At 40.1% G+C, this 19,356-nt stretch overlaps 1 long non-coding RNA gene across 1 annotated transcript in view; it reads left to right on the top strand.

Annotated features, from left to right (window-relative positions):
- Positions 1 to 19,356, top strand: part of LOC142875585 (uncharacterized) — a 34,390-nt gene that overhangs the window by 2,312 nt on the left and 12,722 nt on the right. The window contains exons 2-3 of the long non-coding RNA XR_012922920.1: positions 9,281 to 9,494; positions 12,951 to 13,063. This is a non-coding gene — a long non-coding RNA (uncharacterized LOC142875585). The remainder of the gene's footprint in view (positions 1 to 9,280; positions 9,495 to 12,950; positions 13,064 to 19,356) is intronic.

The raw sequence follows: 19,356 nt of genomic DNA on the forward strand, positions 1-19,356 counted from the left end.
CTTGAACTCCTCAAAGTCATCCATGAAAGTTGGAATCAACTTCTTCCAAACTCCTGTTATTTTGACCTCCTTCCATGAATCACATTCTTAATGACATCTAGAATGGTGAAGCCATCTAGAAGGTTTTCAATTTATGTTGCCCAGATCCATCAGAGGAATTGCTACCTGTGGCAGCTATAGCTTTGTATTTCTTAAATCATAAGACTTGAAAATCAAAATTACTCCCTGCCCCATGGGCCGCTGAATGCTTGTGTTAGCAGGCATTATGAAAACATTAATCTCCTTATAAATCATCAGAGTTTTTGGGTGACCAGGTCCATTGTCAATGAGTAATAACCCTTTCTTGCTCTACTGCCCAAGCTGAAGTGCAGTGGTTTCATCATAGCTCACTGTAATCTCAAACTCCTGGCCTCAAGAGATCCTTCCACCTCAGACTCCCAAAGTTCTGGGATTAGAGACTTGAACCACTGCATCCAGACAGCAGTAGTACTTTAAAAGGAAACTTTTTTCTGAGAGTACATCTCAATGGCAGGCTTAAAATATTCGGTAAACCATACTGTAAATAGATATGCTGTCATCCAGGCTTTGTTGTTGCATTTATAGAGCACAGGCAGAGTAGGATTAGCATAATTCATAAAGACCCTAGGATTTTCAGACTGGTGGATGAGCATTGGCTCAACTTAAAGTTGCCTGCTGCATTAGCTGCTAACAAGAGAGTCAGCCTGTCCTTTGAAGCTTTGAAGCCAGGGATTGACTTCTCCACTCAAGCTATGAGAGTCCTAGATGGCATCTTCTTCCAGTAGAAGCCTATTTCATCTACATTGAAAATCTGTTTAGTGTAGCCAGCGTCATCAATGATCTTACCCAGATCTTCTGTATAACCTGTTGGAGCTTCTACATCAGCCCTTGCTACTTCACCTTGTACTTTTATGCTATGGAAACAGCTTCTTTCCTTAAACCTCTGCCCACTTCAACTTTTCTTCTACAGCATCCTCACTTCTCTCAACTGTCACAGACTAAAGAGAGTTTGGGCCTTGTTCTGGATTAAGTTTTGGTTTAGGGGAATGTTGTGGCTAGTTTGGTCTTCTGTCCAAACCTCTTAAACTTTCACCATGTCAGCAAGAAGGCTGTTTTGCTTTCTTGTCATTCATGCATTCACTAGAGTAGCACTTTAATTTCCTTCAAGAAATTTTCCTTTGCATTAACAACTTGGCTAACTATTATTTATTTATTTATTTATTAGCATATTATGGGGGTACAAGTGCTAAGGTTACATATGTTGCCCATGCCCCTCTCCCCCCTTGAGTAAGAGCTTCAAGCGTGTCCATCCCCCAAACATTGCACATCTCACTTATTATGTTTGTGTATACCCATCCCCTCCTCCACCCTCCCGACACCTGATAAATGTTACTCCTATATGTCCACTTAGGTGTTGATCCATTAATACCAATTTGCTGGTAAGTACCTGTGGTGCTTGTTTTTCCATCCTTGAGATACTTAGTAGAATGGGTTCCAGCTGTATCCAGGAATATACAAGAGGTGCTATATCACCATTGTTTCTTAAAGCTGTGTAGTATTACATGGTATACATATACCACATTTTATTAATTCACTCATGAATTGATGGGCACTTGGGTTGTTTCCATAGCTTTGCAGTTGTGAATTGTGCTGCTATAAACATTCGAGAGCAGGTGTCTTTTTCATAAAGTGATTTTGATTATTTGGGTAGATGCCCAGTAGTGGAATTGCTGGAGCAAATGGTAGATCTACTTGTATCGCTTTGAGGTATCTCCATATTGCTTTCCACAGAGCTTGAACTAGTTTGCAGTCCCACCAGCAGTGTAGGAGTGTTCCTCTCTCTTCGCATCCACACCAGCATTTGTTGTTTGGGGACTTTTTGATACAGGCCATTCTCACTGGAGTTAAGTGATATCTCATTATGGTTTTGATTTGCATTTCCCTGATGATTAGAGATGTTGAACATTTTTTCATATGTTTGTTGGCCATTATTCTGTCTTCTTTTGAGAAGTTTCTGTTCAAGTCCTTTGCCCATTTTTTGATAGGGTTGTTTGATTTTTTTCTTGCTGATTTTCCTGAGTTCTAAATAGATTCTAGTTATCAGCCCTTTATCATATCTGTTGCTTGCAAAACTTTTCTCCCATTCTGTGGGTTGTCTGTTTGCTCTCTTGACAGTTTCTTTGGCTGTGCAGAAGCTTTTTAATTTGATCAGGTCCCATTTGTTTATTTTTGTTGCTGTTGTGATTGCTTTTGGGGTCTTCTTCATAAATTCTTTGCCTAGGCCAATGTCTAGAAGAGTGTTTCCAACATTTTTCTCTAGAATTCTAATAGTTTCACACCTAAGGTTCAATTCTGTTACCCAGCATGAGTTGATTTTTGTGAGAGGTGAAAGGTGTGGGTCTTGTTTCAATCTTCTGCATGTGGCTATCCAGTGTTCCCAGAACCATTTATTGAATAAGGATTCTTTTCCCCAGTGCATGTTTTTGTCTCCTTTGTCGAAGATTAGTTGACTATATAAGGATGGTTTTATATCTGCGTTCTCTGTTCTGTTCCACTGGTCAATGTCCCTGTTCTTGTGCCAGTAAAAAGCTGTTTTAATGACTATAGCCTTGTAGTATAGTTTGAAGTCTGGTAAATTCATACCTCCTATTTTGTTTTTATTTTGACTAACTATTTTGACATAAGAAGCCCAGCTTTTGGCTTATCTCAGCTTTAGACACACCTTCCTCACTAAGTTTAATCATTTCTAGCTTTTGATTTAAAGTGAGAGATGTGAACTCTTCCTTGCACTTGAACACTCAGAGACCATTATGGGGTTATTAATTGGCTTAATTTCAATATTGTTGTGTCTCAGAGAATAGGGAGGCCCAGAAGAGGAAGGGAGATGGGAAATGGTTGGTCAGTGGAGCAGTTATACACATAACATTTAGTGGTTAAGTTCACCATCTTATTAGGCCCAGTTTGTGGTGGCCCCAAACAATTACAATAGTAACATCAATAAGATCATAGATCGCCATACAGATATAATAATAATGAAAAAAATTGAAATATTGTGAGAATTACCAAAATGTGACACAGTTGTATTGGAAAAATGGTGCCAACAGACTTGCTCCATGCAGGGTTGCCACAAAACTTTGATTTGTAAACAATACAGTATCTGCAAAGCATAAGAAAGTGAAGCACAATAAAAGGAAGTATGCCTATATTTAAATTGTTTTTCTTTTTTAACTTCACTCTTAATCTAGAAAAATTCCTCACAGGCAATTTCCCTTTAAAACATCTTAAACTAGCTCAACTATTGGTTTTAAACTTCGTTCTTCATGGAAGAATTATTAAGCCATATTTTCAAACTTTTCAGATTATATATGTCTACCCTGACCACATTATTTTGTTCTTTCTTCTCTGTTTACTTCAATAGAAAAGACATCTATGTACATTTTTACAGATATACATCTATAAATAAGCTTTCTAATGAACATATAATTAGGAGAAAAATGTATTTACATTAATATTCTGGTATGTATAGAAATGTACATAAACTTCTTTTAATCCTATTATGTTCATCTTTTAAAAAATATTACAGCTACTGTTTTATTACATAATATCAACTCTTCTAATTATTTTATGAACTCATGACCTTTCACTGGCTTAAGTTGTTCTAATTAAATATAATTATTATTCTGGTTTCTGTCCCTCACTAGTGGGAGGCCCTCCCTTCACATCCCCAAAGCATCCTCATTTCCTGTCATTGTTAAGCCCAGCCCCAGCATGGTTTTTCCTGTGCCAGGTACTCAGTCGTCTGCCAACGAGTCCTGTTTCCTTTTTCTAGAAAATAATAGTGGGAATACAACTCTGGCTACTGTGGGTGGGCATGAGAGTCACAAACCTGGAAAATGGATGCCTTTTGAGGTTGTGTGTTCACACTACCGTGTTTCCCGAAAGTAAGACAGGGTCTTGTATTTATTTTTCCTCAAGAAGACACCCTAGGGCTTATTTTCAGGGGATATATATATATTTTAAGTATGGTACAACAATCTACATTTATTCAAATATAGTTAAGTCATCTTCTTCTGGAACATCATCATAGTAAAATGGCAGCCACAGCTTTCCTTCTTCCCCCTGGGGACACACAATACCTAAAGCGGAGCGTCCTGCTCCTCACTTCACTGAGGAGACTGCCCTCAAAGCCTCAGCTTGCAGCACACACAGGATGGCCGGGACCTGACAGGGGGAGTGACCTTGTTGGGGGGGCTGCCCACACATTTCCGGGCACCTCTGGGATAGTAGCTGTCACCATGGGGCAGATGAGAAGGGCTGCTTGTCTTCTTTACTGCTCTGCGACGAAATGCATGGGTTGTGCAGATATGCTGTGTAGCCATTCCCATCACTCGGTCTTATTTTCGGGGTAGGGCTTCTATTGCACAAATGCTTAGAAATCCTGCTAGGGCTTATTTTATGGGTAGGTCTTATTTCCCAGGAAACACGGTAGTTAGTCTTTTCCTTTTTAGTTTAAAAAGTTATATAGCCATGTCTCACTCAACATGTATTATGAGGTTTTATCTGCCTCCACAACTTTCTGCCATGCAGACTCCAAGCTGTCGCTCAGCTCTATCACGACTCTGGAAGGGCAGTTGGGGCTCCACTTTGTGTCTTTTAATCAGCCAACATCGCTAGGCCCTGTGCCAGCACCGCCAGTATGGGGCTCACTGGGCCACAGTCCCTGATAAAGGACCTCTCCCATAGTAGAGAGTCAGCCATGAAACAGTCTTGCCTAAGATGGGGATACGTACAGACTAGAGACCTGCACTGGCCCAGCAGGGCCCTGAGGCTAGAGAGGACCACTTCTGGGTGGGTGGGCCAGGGAAGGGGTCGGCAGTACAGTAGGAGAGGAGGGAGGAGGAGGAGGAGGCATGTCAGTGTGGGAACACACGCACAAAGGCACAGACAGGGAGCACGGCTGTTCAGGGCCTGTGTGTAGCCCAGTGTGGCTATTGCTCAGAGTGTGTGCTGGGGAGGGGAGGGGAGGATGTGGAGCAGGGAGGGCACAGATCATGGAGGGACTTGAGTAACCAACTAAGGAGTGTGGCCGTTGCTCCTGAAGGTAGTGTGGTATTGTTGGAGGGCTTCACGTGGAGGTACTGTAGGATCAGATTTGCATTTTCAATGGATTTTTTGGCAGCCCTGTAGAAGAATGTCTCAAAGATATAGCCTATTTCATGTTTCACAGATTCTTTTCAATTTCCTCTCCGTATCCACTCTCTGATGCTGAGGTTATGTTATTCCAAATGACACCACTTCACAATCATAAATTCTTTTATTCCCTTCCTGAGACTGAAGGGAAATTGACTGGCTTATGCCTTTCCTTTCTGGAACTGGCCTCTTAAACCTCCAAAGCCCCATAGCCAAGGCAAAGCGTAGGTAGTGGATTAGGACTTGCTTATCTTCTATCAACATTTATTATTTTGATAATTAATGAATGACTCATGTGGTTCCAGAAAAAAATTATGGTAGTTTTTAAAAATGTGCAACAGCAACAACCTCAGTCAGAATGGTCATGCTATATAGCAGCTGAGATGGTTAATTTCATTTGTCAACTTGACTGGATTAAGGATATGCAGGTAGTTGGTAAAACATTATTCTTGGGTGTGTATATGAGGGTTTCTAGAAGAGGTTAGTATTGGAATCTGTAGACAGATTAAAGAAGATCTGCCCTGTCCAACATGGGTGGGCATTGTCCAATCCCTTGAGGGCTGGGATTGAACAACAAGGCAGAGGAATGGTAAATTCACTCTCTCTTCTGCAGCTGGGACATCCATCTTCTCTTGCCCTTAGACATTGGTGCTCTCAGTTCTCAGGCCTTTGGACTCTGAGACTTATGCCAGTGGCCTCCCAGTTCTCAGGTCTTGAACCTTGGACTGAGAGTTACAACATGGGCTTCCCTGGCTCTCAGGCCTTTGAACTCAGATTGAATTATACCACCTGCTTTCCTGGCTCTTGAGCTTGCAGATAGCAGACTGTGGGACTTCTTGGCCTTCACAATCATGTGAGCTAATTCCCATAGTAAATCCTTTTTTATATATCTATTTAATATATAGATTTCAATGGTTTGAGAGCCCTGACTAATACAGCAGTCTCTAATAGAGCTGCTTTCAATGGCCTGCTGAAATCTTCATGAACACACAGGTGAGAACACATACCTAGGATCTCACTCAAACCTCAAAATGATAGACAACCTTTTAGCAAATAAACGCGGATTAAAGAATACAGCCCAGGCTTTGTTATATAGGAGCCTCAGGCTTTAACTAATTGAATAAAAACCACATAAAAAGAGACGAAAGACACTTGTTATGTTCTGTATTAGTTTCCTAGGGCTGCTATAGCAAAGTAACACAAACTGGGTGGCTTTCAATAACAGAGATTTGCTATCTCACAGTTTTGGAAGTTAGGAGTCTGAAACGAAGATATAGATGGAGCCATGCTCTTCCTGAGAGCAGTAGGGGAGAGTCTGGTCCATGCCTCTCTCTTAGGCTTTGATACTGCTAGCAATCTTTAACACTCATTCACTTATGACACATCACTCCAAAGTCTGCCTCCGTCCTCACACGGCCTTCTCCCTGTGTATCTCAGTGTCTGTGTCTGCTCTCCTTAGAGGGACACCAATCATGATGGAGTAAGGGCCCGCCTTACTCCACTATGACCTCCTTTTAACTAATGACATTTGCAGTGACCTTATTTCTAAGGTCATATTCTGAAATTCAGAAAGGACATGAATTTTGGGGCGATACTATCTAACCTGTACAGGTTCTATCTCTTGGCGTATACCTGTAACTCTAGATCAGTGAAGAAACCAGGTACATAGGATAAGTGGCTTAACACCAGAAGTCTGGGTGGGTTCCACTGGGTTTTCTGCTTAGAGTCTCACAAGATCTAGGTGTCATCCAGGCTAGGCTCTTATCTGGAGACTCTGCATAAGAATTTGCTTTTAAGTTGTTTAGCATTGCTGGCAAATACTGCAGAATACTGGAAAGGGAATACTATTCTGTAATTTTAAAAGGAAACATACTTGGCTGAGGACACTCCCAAAAGCAGAGCCTAAGCAAGAATGTGTATATAGATAATTTATTTGGGAGGAGATCTTAGAGTGGAAGGGAGGCCCCTGGGAAGATGATAGAGGGAAGAAAGGCAAAGAGCAACTGGAACTTAATCTTATCAGGACAGTCCAAGGACCCTATGGAGTGTCTCTCCCAGTTGTCTATCCAGGGACTGAGAAGGAGATGTCTTAATCCACTGGCTCTGATAGTGCCCTGCTGCCCAGGGCAATAAGTCCCCACAGACACTTCTAGACTGTGATGGTTCTTATGTGCTTGACAGTTGGCTGCAGTCTATGATGACAGGGACACTCCAAAACAGAAAGTGAAGGACGTTCAGGGCATGTTTGGGGCAAGATGTTCTCAGTGTGAGGTGAGTCAAAGCACACACTGGGTTATTTGCCTCCATCACAGCTGTAATCAGAAGGGTGGCTGAGAGGATGGGAGTTAAGCACCAGATCTCATTCAATACTTCTAAAATTATCTAATCTACTGACATTCAGGGGAATGCTTTTCACCCCACAAATATGAGAGAAGCCCAAGTTCAGAAAGCAAAAACAAAATAAGAAAATAAAATAGGAGGATTAGGAAATATTTCAAGAAATCTAAGATTGAAATCCAGGCAATTGAGATCCACACTAAAGGCAGACGAGACCAATACAGATATTTTAGACAACCGAGTGATGTATAAGAAAGCTCAAGAAACACATCCAGAGAATAGAGAAAAAGAGCAAAGAAATGCAAATGGGAATGAATATGGTGGACAGAGTTCCAACTCGTGAGTCTCTGGTTACTGTTATATGATGGGGACTGCACTTGGCATATTGGAATCCAGAGGAAGGAGCATCCCAAACGATGGTGACCAGGAGTTTTCTGAATTCAGAGACCTTATTAGTTATCTTGTTTGCACAACAAATCACCACAAACTTAGCCGCTTAGAACAACACATATTTACTACCTCACTGTTTCTATGGGTAAGAGTTCAGACACAGCTTGTCAGGGCACCTGCATCACGCTCTCCCTGCAGATCGAGATGTGGCAGCACTGTGGAAAACAGTGTGGAGGTTTCTCAAAAAAAAAGAAAGAAAGAAAAAAACCACACTAAAACTGCCATATGATCCAGAGGAAAGGAAATCAGTATATCAAAGGGATACCTGCATTCCTATGTTTACTGCAGCACTACTCATAATTGCAAAGTTATGGAATCAAACTTACTGTCCATCAGCAGATGAATGGATGGAGAAAATGTGGTGTATATATATACAATGGAATACCACTCTGCCATTAAAAATGAAATCCTGTCATTTGTGACAATGAATGGATAGAAGCAAAATAAGTCAGGCACAGAGAGATAAATACCATGTTCTCACTCAGATGTGGGAGCTAAAAAAATACTTTAGCTCATAGAAGTAGAGAGTAGAATTGTTGGTTGTAGAGGCTGGGAAGGGTGGAGGTGGGAGGAGGAGAGAATTAAGAGATAGAAAATTGCAGCTAGATAGAAGGAATGAGTTCTGATGTTCTGCAGCACCAGGGTGAATGTGGCTAACTATAATTCATTGTATACTTTTAGAAAGCTAGAAGAGAGTATTTTGAGTAGTCCCAACACAAAGAAATGATAAATGTTTGAGGAAATGGATATGCTAATTGCCCTGATATCATTATATACATATTAGAATATTACTCTGTATCCCATAAATATGTACAATTATATGTCAACTAAAAATAAAAGGAAAAAAAGTGGGAAGGTGGAGATGTTGGCTGAGACTGCAATTTCATCTTAATTCTTGACTGGGAAAGGATCCACTTCTAAAATTATGTGGTTATCAGCAGATTTATGTTTATTGTGCAATGTAGGACCAGGGCAGAGGGGGCTTAATTTCTGATGGCCATCAGCTCCCTTCAGTTCCTTGGTATGGAATCTCTTTTATTTTAATTTTAAATTACTATGAGTACATAAAAGTTTTATATCTTTATAGGGTACATGTGATGTTTTGTTACAGGCGTACAATGTGAATTAATTCAATCAGGGAAATTGGGGTATCTATCACCTCAGGCATTTAACATTTATTTGTGTTTGAAACATTCTGATTCCACTCTTGGTTATTTTAATATATACCCTAACTTATTGTGTTTTTTAAATTTACTTTCTTCTTTAAATTATTTTTTCATTTCAGCATGTTACAGGAGTACAAATATTTAGGGAACATATATTGCCTTTGTCCTGCCCGAGTCAGAGCTTCAAGCGTGTGCATCCCCCAGACAGTGCACACCGCGCGCATTAGGCATGAAAATACCCATCTGTCCTCCCTCCTCCCACCTGCCTGACAACCAATCAACGTTGCTACTATATCTGCACATAAGTGTTGATCAGTTAATACCAATTTGCTGGTGAGTACATGTGGTGCTTGTTTTTCCATTCTTGGGATATTTCATTTAATACAATGGGCTCCAGCTCTATCCAGGATAATACCAGAGGTGCTAGATCACCATTGTTTTTTTGTGGCTGAGTGTAACTCCATGGTATACATACACCACATTTTATTAACCACTCATGTATTAATGGGCACTTGGGTTGTTTACATCTTTGCAATTGTGAAGTGCACTGCTATAAACATTCAAAAGCAGATGTCTTTTTAAAAAATGTCTTTTTTTCTTTATATAGATGCCCAGTAGTGGGATTGCTGGATCAAATGGTAGTTCTACTTGTAGCTCTTTGAGGCATCTCCATATTACTTTCCACAGAGGTTGAACTAGTTTGCAGTCCCACCAGCAGTGTAGGAGTGTTCCTCTCTCTCTGCATCCACACTGACATTTATTGTTTCAGGACTTTTTTTTTGATAAAAGCCATTCTCACTGGAGTAAAGTTATATTTCATTGTGGTTTTGATTTGCATTTCCCTGATGATGTTGAGCATTTTTCATGTTTCTTGGTCATTAGTCTGTCTTCTTTTGAAAAATTTCTGTTCATGTCTTTTGCCCACTTTTTAATGGGATTGTTTGATTTTTTTCTTGCTAATTTTCCTTACCTCTATATAGATTCCAGTTATCAGCCCTTTATTGAATATGTAGTCTGTGAACATTTTCTCTGATTCTGTAGGCTGTCTGTTTGCCCCCATGATAGTTTCCTTGGCTGTGCAGATGCTTTTTAATTTGATCAGGTCACATTTACTTATTTTTGTTGTTGCTGTAATTGCCTTTGGGGTCTTCTTTATAAATTATTTGCCTAGGCCAATGTCTGTAAGAGTTTTTCCAACATTTTCTTCTAGAATTGTTATAATTTAACACCTTAGGTTTAAGTCTGTTATCCATCATGAGTTGATTTTTATGAGAGGTGAAAGGTGTGGTTCCTGTTTCAGTTTTCTATATGTGGCTATCAAATTTTCCCAGCATCATTAATTGAATAAGGACTCTTTTTCCCAGTTTATGTCTGCTTTGCCAAAGATGAGATGGCTATATGAGGATGGTTTTATATCTGGATTCTCAGACCTGTTCCATGAGTCTATGGCTCTATTCATGTGCCAGTACCATGTTGTTTTAGTTGCTATAGCCTTATACTATAGCTTGAAGTCTGGGAAATTCATGCTTATCAATTTTTTATCTTTGCTTAAGATTGCTTTTGCTATACAGGGTCTTCTCTGGTTCCATATTAAGCATAGAATTATTTTTTCTAGATCTGCAAAAAATGATGTTGATATTTTAATGGGATGGCATTGAACCTGTAGATCACTTTGTGTAGTATAGACATTTTAACATTGTTGATTATTCTGACCCATGAGCATGGTATTCCACCTGTTTATTTCCTCTGCTATTTCTTTCCTCAGTGTTTCATAGTTCTCCCTGTGGAGGTCTTTCACTTCTTTGGTTAAATATAATTCTAGGTATTTTATCTTCTTTGTTGCTACTGTGAAGGGTACTGAGTCTTAGATTTGGTTCTAAATTTGACTGTTGTTGGCATATATGAATGATACTGATTTCTGTACATTGATTTTGTAACCCGAGACTTTGCTGAAATTGTTTATCAATTCCAGTAGTCTCGTGGCAGAATATTTGGAGTTTTCTAGATATAAGATCGTATCATCAGCAAAGAACAATACTTTGACCTCTTCTGCTGCCATTTGATTTCTCTTGATTTCCTTCTCTTGTCTGATTGCTCCAGCTAGGACATCCAGAATGATGTTGAATAGAAGTGGTGATAGAGGACAACTTTTTCTGGTTCCAGTTCTAAACAGGAATGTTTTCAATTTTTTCCCATTTAGTATGATGTTGGCTATGGATTTGTCTTATATTGCTTTTATCATTTTTAGGTAAGTGCCATCTATGCCTATTTTGTTAAGCGTCCTCATCATAAAATGGTGCTGGATTTTGTCAAATGCTTTCTCTGCATGTATTGAGAGGATCATATGGCCTTGGTTTTTACTTCTTTTTATGCAGTGAATTACATTTATAGATTTGCATATGTTGAACCAACCCTACATCTCTGAGATGAAACCCACGTGGTCATGATTCTTTTGATAAGCACCTGAATTTAATTTGCCAAGATTTTTTTGAGAATTTTTGCATCTATTCATAAGGTATATTGGTCTGTAGTTTTCGGTTTTTTGGTTTTTTTTTGCATCCTTTCCTGGTTTTGGTATCAGGGTGATGTTGACTTCATAAAATGTGTTAGGGAGGTTTTCTTCCTTAACAATGTTGTGGAATAATTTCTGCAGGATAGGCACCAGTTCTTCTTTATAGGTCTTGTAAAATTTGGGGTGTGAAACCATCTGGTCCAGGACTTTCCTTTTTAGGAATGTTTTTATTGCTGTTTCAATTCCAGTACATGATATTAATCTGTTTAAGAATTCTATTTTTCCTGATTGAGCCTCAGGAGGCTGTGCATTTCTAATTCCTCCACATTGTCAAAAGTTTATGTGCATAGAGGTTTTTCTCATATTCATAGATGATATTTTGTATTTCGGTAGTATCAGTGGTGATTTTTCCTTTTTCATTCCTGATTGAGCTTATTATATTTCTTTATCTTCTGCTTCTGTTTAATCTAGCAAGAGGAGTGTCAATTTTGTTTATTTTTTCAAAGAACCAACATTTTGTTTTATTAATCTTCTGTATAGTTTTGTTGTTGTTATCAACTTCATTCATTCTTCTCTGGTTTTTCTTATTTCTTTTCTTCTGTCGGGTTTAGGGCTGGATTGCTTATTGTTTTCCAGTTCTTTGATATGATTCATTAAATTGTTGATTTGTGATCTTTCTTTTATTTTTTTTTTTTACGGCATATTTTGGGGGTACAGATTTAAGGTTTCAATAAATGCCCTTTCCCCCCGTTCCCCCACAAGTCTGAGCTTCCAGCATGACCATCCCCCAGATGGTGCATATATCACTCATTATGTATATATATACCGGCCCCCGGCCCCCCTCCATGCTGCCCAATACCCTATTACTGTAGTACCTATGTGTCCACTTAGGTGCTACTCAATTAATACCAGTTTGCTGGTGAATATATGTGGTGCTTGTTTTTCCATTCTTGGGATACTTCACTTAGTAGTATTGGTTCCAGCTCTAACCAGGAAAATGTAAGATGTGCTATATCACCATTGTTTCTTAGAGCTGAATAGTACTCCATGGTATACATATACCACATTTTATTAATCCATTCTTGGATTGAGGGGCACTTGGGCTGTTTCCACAGCCTTGCAATTATGAATTGTGCTGCTATAAACATTCGAGTGCAGGTGTCTTTTTTGCAGAGTGTCATTGGATCTTTTGGGTAGATGCCCAGCAATGGGATTGCTGGATCAAATGGTAGATTCATATGTATCACATTAAGGTATCTCCATATTGCTTTCCACAGAGGTTGAACTAGTTTGCAGTCCCACCAGCAGTGTAGGAGTGTTCCTCTCTCTCCACATCCACGCCAGCATTTGTTATTTGGAGACTTTTTGATAAAGGCTATTCTCACTGGAGGTAAGTGATATCTCATTGTAGTTTTTATTTGCATTTCCCTGATGATTAGAGATGATGAGCATTTTTTCATATGTTTGTTGGCCATTCTTCTGTCTTCTTTAGAAAAGTTTCTGTTCAAGTCCTTTGCCCACTTTTTAGTAGGGTTATTTGATTTTTTCTTGATGATTTTCATGAGTTCTAAGTATATTCTAGTTATCAGCTCTTTATCGGATACATAGGATGCAAAAATTTTCTCCCATTCTTTAGGTTGTCTGTTTACTTTCATGACTGTTTCTTTGGCTGTGCAGAAGCTTTGTAGTTTGATCATGTCCCTTTTATTTATTTTTTTTGCTACTTTGATTGCCTTTGGGCACTTCTTCATAAACTCTATGCCTAGGATGATGTCTAGGAGAGTGTTTCCAACATTTTCCTCTAGAATTCTAATAGTTTCATAACTTAGGTTTCAGTCTGTTATCCAGCGTGAGTTGATTTTTGTGAGAGGTGAAAGTAGTGGGTCCTGCTTTAGCCTTCTACAAGTGGCTATCCAGTTTTTCCCAGCACCATTTATTGAAAAAGGATTCTTTTCCCCAGCGTATGTTTTGTCTGCTTTGTCAAAGATTAGATGGCTATATGAGGACGGTTTTATATCACTATTCTCACATCTGTTCCACTGGTCAATATTCCTATTTTTGTGCCAATACCAAATTGTTTTAATTACTACAGCTTTGTAGTATAGTTTGATATCTGGTATATTAATACTTCCCATTTTGTTTTTGTTGCCTAGAATTCCTCTTGATATTTGGGGTCTTCTTTGGTTCCATACAAAGCGTGAAATTAATTTTTCTATATCTGTGAAGAATTCTGATGGGATTTTAATAGGTATTGCATTGAATCTGTAGATCAGTTTGGGTAGTAGAGACATTTTAATGATGTTGAGTCCGCAGACCCAGGAGCATGGTATGGATTTCCATCTGTTTACATCCTCTGCTATTTCCTTCCTCAGTGTTTCATAGTTCTCCCTGTGGATGTCTTTTCCCTTCTGGGTTGAGTATACTCCTAGGTACTTTAATTTCTTTGTTGCTATTGTGAAGGGTATTGAGTCTTAATTTGGTTCTCAATTTGATTGTTGTTGGCGTATACGAATGCCTCTGATTTCTGTGTATTGATTTTGTATCCTGAGACTTTACTAAATTCATTGATCAGTTCCAGGAGTTTCTTGGTTGAATCTTTGGGGTTTTCTAAATATAATATCATATCATCAGCAAACAGTGAAAGTTTGATCTCTTCTGCCCCTATTTGGATACCTTTGATTCCACTTTGCCATCTGATTGCTATAGCCAAGACTTGCAGCACTATATTGAATAGAAGTGGAGATAGTGGGCAGCCTTGTCTGGTTCCAGTTCTAAGTGGGAATGCTTTCAGTTTTTCCACATTCAGTATGATGTTGGCTATGGGTCTGTCATATATGGCTTGTATCATGTTTAGGTATGTCCCTTCTATGCCTATTTTCTTAAGTGTTCGTATCATGAATGGGTGTTGAATATTGTCAAAAGCTTTATCTACATCTATTGAAAGAATCATGTGGTCTTTGTTTTTGCTTCTGTTTATGTGGTGAATTGCATTTATAGATTTACGTCTGTTGAACCATCCCTGCATCCCTGGGATGAAGCCCAATTGGTCGTGATGGAATATTTTTTTGATAAGCATCTGGATTCAGTTAGCTAAGATTTTGTTGAAAATTTTTGCATCTATAATCATTAGGGATATTGGTCTGTAGTTTTCTTTTTTTGTTGCATCCTTTCCTGGTTTTGGTATCAGAGTAATATTCACTTCATAAAAGGTGTCAGGGAGGTTTCTGTTCTTCTCAATGTTGTGGAATAGTTTCTGCAAGATAGGTACTAGTTCTTCTTTGTAAGTGTGGTAAAATTCGGGTGTGAAGCCATCGGGGCCGGGACTTTTTTTTTAGGGAGATTTTTAATTGCTGTTTCTATTTCAGCTGTTGAGATTGGTCTGTTCAGGGAATCTATTTCTTCCTGGTTGAGCCTAGGGAGGCTGTGTGTTTCTAGAAATTTGTCCATTTCCTCCACATTTTCCAGTTTGTGTGCATAAAGATTTTTGTAGTATTGATAAATTATATCTTGTATCTCTTTGGGATCAGTTGTGATATCTCCTTTTTTGTTCCTGATGAAGCTTATTAGAGATTTCTCTTTTCTGCTTTTCGTTAGCTTAGTCAGTGGCATGTAAATTTTGTTTATTTTTTCAAAGAACCCACTTATTGTTTTGTTAATCTCCTGAATAGCTTCCCTGTTTTCAATTTCATTTAGTCTGACTTGATCTTGTTGATTTCACTTCTTCTGCTGGGTTTGGGGCTGGCTTGTTCTTCTTTTTGCAGCTCTTTTTGTCATTTCATTAGATTGTATATTTGTGATCTTTTTGACTTTTGGTTATAGGCACTTATGGAGATAAACTTTCCTCTCAGAACTGCTTTAGCTGTGTCCCAGAGGATTTGATAATTTGTCTCTCCATTGTCATTTTCTTCATAGAATTTTTTTTATTTTCATCTTGATTTCTTCATTTATGAAGTAATCATTTAGTAAGAGGTTGTTTAATTTCCAAGTTTTTGTTTACAAATGTGAGTTTTTGTTATGGTTGATTTCTACTTTTATTCCACTGTGATCTGAGAAGGTACATGGTATGATTCTATTTTTTTAAATTTCTTGAGGTTTACTTTGTGTCCTAGGATATGGTCAATCTTAGAGAATGTCCCGTGTGCTGATGAGAAAAACATATATTCAGTGGATTTGGGGTAGAATGTTCTGTAAATATCAGTCAGACCCAATTGTTCTAAAGTTTTGTTTAAGTCCATTATTTCTTTATTAATTTTCTGTTTGGAGGATCTGTCTCGTTTTGTCCGTGGGGTGTTGAAATCACCGGTGATTATGGAGTTGCTATTAATCCAGTTGCTTAGATCCAGTAAGGTTTGCTTTATGAATCTGAGTGCACCGGAGTTGGATGCATATATATTTGAAATTGTTATCTCTTCTTGTTGAAGTGTGCCCTTCACCATTATATAATGACCCTCTTTGTCTTTCACTACTTTTGTTGCTTTAAAACTAAATTGCCTGAAATTAGAACCACCAAACCAGGCTTCTTTTGGCTTCTATTTGTTTGGAATACTGATCTCCACACTTTTATTTTTAGTCTATATGGATCCTTGCAGGTTAGATGTGTTTCTTGAAGACAGCATATACTTGGCCTGTATTTTCTTATCCATTCAGCCAGCCTATGTCTCTTGAGTGGAGAGTTTAAGCCATTCACATTTATTGAGAGAACTGATAGGTAAGGTAGATTACTTATCATTCTGTTGGGTTCGATGTTGTTGCTTTGATTTCTGTTTTGAGCCATTGTAATATCTGGCCTTTAATATCTTTGAGTTTTGGTTGTTTTTATATTCGTGGGTTATTATTATGTTGTTCCGTGCGTAACACTGTTTTCAGTACTTCTTGTAGGGCTAGTCTTGTCTTGGTGATTTCTCTGAGCCTTTGCTTGTCTGAGAATGTCTTTATTTCTCTTTCATATATGAAGCTTAGTTTTGCAGGGAATAATATTCTAGGCTGGGCATTGTTTTGTTTCAGAAGAGTGAGAATGGGGCCCCAGTCCCTCCTTGCTTGGTAAGTCTCATTAGAGAAGTCTGATGTTATTCGAATTGGCTTTCCCTTGTATGTTACTTTCTTCTTTCATCTTACAGCTCTTAAAAGGGCCTCTTTAGTTGATATTTTGGTCAATCTGATGACTGCATGTTGTGACGTCTTCCTGTTTGCATTGAATCTCCCAGGGGTCCTCTGAACTTCTTGAACTTGTACATTGAGATTTTTAACAAGGCCTGGGAAATTTTCCTCTATTATATCTTCAAATAGCTTGTCCAACCCTTGAGTGTTGCCTTATTCCCCTATGACCCTCACATTAGGTTTCTTCTCATAATCCCACATCTCTTATAGGCTTTGCTCTTTTCTCTTGTTTCTATGCTCTATTTCTGTGACTGATTCATTTAATTGGAGGGTGTTATCTTCAAGCTCTGAGATTCTTTCTTCTGTTTGATCCACCCTGTTCTTGAGACTTTCCACTGTATTTTGTAGTTCCCTGAATTGATTCTTCATTTCAAGGAGTTTGGTTAAACTTTTCTTCATTGTGTCTATTTCTTTAGTGAACTTTTTTGCCAGATCCTGGAGGCTTTTTTTGGTTTCTTTGTGTTGGTTGTTGAGTTGGTCTTGCAGGTCGGTGAGTGTCCTTATGATCCACATACGAAATTCCTCTTCTGTCATTTTTATTGCCTGATTTTGGTTTGTGCCCATATCTAAGGGGCTGGGGCTCCTTTTGGGGGTGTGTTTTCTGCTTGTTTCTTCATATTTCCTGAGTTCCTTCGCTAATTTCTTCCCATGTCGATCTGTTGTTGTTTCTTTTCTTTAGGTTTTTGTTTGGGTATTCACACACCTTGTTTAGTTTCTGAGCCAGTAGGTGGTGTCTGTGGGAGAGATTCGACCACTTCCTGTATAATGAGTCAGTAGGTGTCATGACAAGGGTGTGCAGGATGCTCTCCCTGTCAGTAGGTGGCGGTTGGTTGGAGGAACAGGCTACCCTATTGTTTTTGTGTCCTGTTATCAGTTCTGGTTCCTGTAGAGAGAACTCTATTGTATCAGGTGGTGGGTGGGGCCCTGGGACTTCCAGGTGTGTCCTTTTCTTCCCTTCACTGCTGGCTAGTCTAGGAGAGAGTCTGGGTGGAGCTGGGTTGGGTAATCCTGCCCTCAGGCACCACCAATGTCGTTAGGAGGGGTCAAAGTTCTGTTCTCTGCTTCCAGGCAAAGCTTACATGGAGGGGCTGGAATAGCCCCACTCAGCCAGAGGGTCTGCATGTGGGGTGGGGCTGTCTGAGACCCGCAGTTTGGAGTGGGCCTCGCTTCTTTCCACTGTCCCCAACTCTGCAGCTATTCCTTGACCTCTGCCAGCAGGAACCTCCCCGCCGCAGCTATTCCTTGACCTCTGCCACACGCCACCAGGCCTCCCCTGGCTGTGCTGCTGGTGGGGAGGTTCCCTGCTCAGGAATGCCACATGGGCTGGGCGCAAGGCCTCCCTTTGGGGGGAGGGTTTTCCTCTAGGATGTTGATCTGCCCCTGAAGGCACACACACCTCAGTAGGCTGTTCACAAATATCCCTTCTGTGCCCCAGGCAATGCGAGACCTCGGTGCACAGGATGTGGTCTGCAGATCTGACCTCTGGGTCCCAGAGTTCAAACTATATCCCCACCCGGGAGAGCAGTGCCAGTCTCAATTCACCCACAGGGAGCCCACGCTGGGTCTATGTCTCTCAACCTCAGGGTCTTCCCCGTTCTCCTGGAATCACCATGCCAGCAGCACCTGGGAGGGCTGGCAGGTAGGGAGCTCACAGTCTTAGTTCCCCTTAGTCAGCTATAGGGCCCCAAAAGGGAAGGTCTTGTTCCCTGTAGGTGCCTCCGGCTGGTGGCTATATTGTCTCTCTGTCTCTCTGGGCAGCCACGGGTAGGGTCTGGGGAGAGGAGGAAGAGGCAATGTGGCGTCTGCCGCGCGGCTCATGTCTGTGCACATGTAGGTGCCCCGAGGGAGTTGGGTGCTTGGTGCCTCGTCCTCTACTGGCTTACCGCTCACTGGTGCTGGCGGTCGCTGGGCTGGTGTCTGCAGGTCTCTCCACTCGCTGGGGAGCCCACCAGCAGTCCAGGATGCAGGGGAGGGGAAACGGCTGATCCACCTACACTTCCCACTGGTCTCTGGGCTGCTCCGGGGGTCCCAGCTTCCAGTTCTCCTCCGTGACCTCCTCCTGTGGAGTCTCCCGTGGTCTCAGGTACTCCTCCTTCCAACCCTCATCCGATGTAGGCTTGTCTTCTTGCTTCTTTCTTCTAATTTCTGCCTGATTCTGTCTTTTCTGCAGAGACACTCTTTCTTGCGGTGTTTCTCATCCGCCATCTTCTCTGGATCCCCTCTTTCTTTTAGATGTAGGCATTTATGGATATAAATTTTTCTCTCAAGACTGCTTTAGCTATGTCCCACAGATTTTGATAGTTCAAAGAATCTTTTGGATTCCATCTTAATTTTCTCCTTAACCCTATAAATGTTCAGCAGAAGGTTGTTTGGTTTCCAAGTCTTTCTGTAGAGGTTAGAGTTTCTGTTGGAGTTGATCTCTAATTTTATTCTACTGTGGTCTTAGAAGATGCATGGTATAATTCTTATTTTTTAAAATTTGTTGAGACATGTTTTGTGGTCTAGGATATGTCTATCATGGAGAAT

This window comes from Microcebus murinus, chromosome 14, assembly GCF_040939455.1.
Source record: "Microcebus murinus isolate Inina chromosome 14, M.murinus_Inina_mat1.0, whole genome shotgun sequence".
In the NCBI taxonomy this organism is placed as follows: domain Eukaryota; kingdom Metazoa; phylum Chordata; class Mammalia; order Primates; family Cheirogaleidae; genus Microcebus; species Microcebus murinus.